Consider the following 2,500-nt stretch of genomic DNA (forward strand, 5'->3'; position numbering starts at 1 on the left):
TCTCCGATATACCAAAGCAAGAACAAGAAGACCGAAGTCTCAAATTTTTTTTTTTTTTTTTTTTTTTTTTTTTTTTTTTTTTGATATACCGAAGAATGAACAAGAAGACCGAGGCATCCAAAAAATTTTTTTTTTTTTTTCTCCGATATACCAAAGCAAGAACAAGAAGACCGAGGCATCAAAATTTTTTTTTTTTTTTTTTTTTTTTTTTTTTTTTTTTTTCGATAAATCCAACCGAGAACAAGAAGACCGAGGCATCCAAAATTTTTTTTTTTTTTTTTTCTTTCCCATATACCAGAGAAAGAACATGAAGACCGAGGCAACCAACAAAAAATAATTTTTTTTTTCTCTTTCCCGGAATTTTTTTTTTTTTTTTTCGAAATAGCCGAGAAAGAATATGAAGACCGAGGCATCCAACAAAAAAATTTTTTTTTTTTTTTTTCCTAATCTACCCAAGCAAAACAAATAGAAGACCGAGGCATCCAAAAAAATTTTTTTTTTTTTTTTTTTTTTCGAAAAATTTTTTTTCACAAAAACTTTTTTTTTTTTTTTTCCCCAAAAAATTTTTTTTTTCGTTCCAAGCTAACCAAGACATCTACTATTCACTAGTAGAGCAATCGAGACTGCAAAGCAAGCAATGGCCTTACTTGCAGCTCTTGGTGCTGAGAACTCCCCCCCCCCTATAGTAGTCTTAAGTAAAACCACAGCTCTGACAGGAGTAGATATTGCATGCGAGCGAGGAGTCGTAATGGGCAAAATTGACTCGGGGGACCTCCAAATCGAATTCCGTTTCGAGCAAAACACTTCTTAGGCTTCAAGGAAGCTCCCATAAAATTTCCAAACCCAAACTCCAAACTTCATTTTTTAGCCTACAATGCCCACGTGCACGCCGGTGTGCACGCAGGGGTGCTTGAGCATGCGGGAGAGGAGCCATAATGGGCAACATTGACTCGGGGGACCTCCAAATCGAAATCCGTCTCGAGCAAAACACTTCTTAAGCTTCTAGGAAGCTCCCATAAAACTTCCAAACCCAAACTCCAAACTTTATTTTTTAGCATACAATGCCCACGTGCACGCCGGGGTGCTTGAGCGTGCGGGCGAGGAGCCATAATGGGCAACATTGACTCGGGGGACCTCCAAATCGAAATCCGTCTCGAGCAAAACACTTCTTAAGCTTCAAGGAAGCTCCCATAAAACTTCCAAACCCAAACTCCAAACTTTATTTTTTAGCATACAATGCCCACGTGCACGCAGGGGTGCTTGAGCATGCGGGAGAGGAGCCATAATGGGCAACATTGACTCGGGGGACCTCCAAATCGAAATCCGTCTCGAGCAAAACACTTCTTAAGCTTCTAGGAAGCTCCCATAAAATTTTCAAACCCAAACTCCAAACTTCATTTTTTAGCATACGATGCCCCCGTGCACGCGGGGGTGCTTGAGCGTGCGGGGGAGGAGTCATAATGGGCAAAACTAACTCGGGGGATCTCCAAATCAAAATCCGTCTCGAGCAAAGCAGTTCTTAGGCTTCTAGGAAGCTCCCATAAAATTTCCGAACCCAAACTCCAAACTTCATTTTTTAGCATACTATGCCCACGTGCACGCCGGGGTGCACGAGCGTGCGGGCGAGGAGTCGTAATGGGCAAAATTAACTCGGGGGACCTCCAAATCGAAATCCGTCTCGAGCAAAGCATTTCTTAGGCTTCTAGGAAGTTCCCGTAAAATTTTCAAACCCAAACTCCAAACTTCATTTTTTAGCACACAATGCCCACGTGCACGCGGGGGTGCTTAAGCGTGCGGGCGAGGAGTCATAATGGGCAAAATTAACTCGGGGGACCTCCAAATCGAAATCCGTCTCGAGCAAAGCACTTCTTAGGCTTCTAGGAAGCTCCCATAAAATTTCCAAACCCAAACTCCAAACTTCATTTTTTAGCATACGATGCCCCCGTGCACGCGGGGGTGCTTGAGCGTGCGGGGGAGGAGTCATAATGGGCAAAACTAACTCGGGGGATCTCCAAATCAAAATCCGTCTCGAGCAAAGCAGTTCTTAGGCTTCTAGGAAGCTCCCATAAAATTTCCGAACCCAAACTCCAAACTTCATTTTTTAGCATACTATGCCCACGTGCACGCCGGGGTGCACGAGCGTGCGGGCGAGGAGTCGTAATGGGCAAAATTAACTCGGGGGACCTCCAAATCGAAATCCGTCTCGAGCAAAGCATTTCTTAGGCTTCTAGGAAGTTCCCGTAAAATTTTCAAACCCAAACTCCAAACTTCATTTTTTAGCATACGATGCCCACGTGCGCGCCGGTGTGCACGTCGGGGTGCACGAGCGTGCGGGCGAGGAGCCGTAATTGGCAAAATTAACACGGCGGACCTCCAAATCGAAATCCGTCTCGAGCAAAGCATTTCTTAGGCTTCTAGGAAGTTCCCGTAAAATTTTCAAACCCAAACTCCAAACTTCATTTTTTAGCATACGATGCCCACGTGCACGCCGGTGTGCACG

This window comes from Cornus florida, unplaced genomic scaffold, assembly GCF_030987335.1.
Source record: "Cornus florida cultivar Cherokee Brave unplaced genomic scaffold, ASM3098733v1 CherokeeBrave_3.0.0_Hap2_scaffold_213, whole genome shotgun sequence".
Classification (NCBI taxonomy): Eukaryota; Viridiplantae; Streptophyta; class Magnoliopsida; order Cornales; family Cornaceae; genus Cornus; species Cornus florida.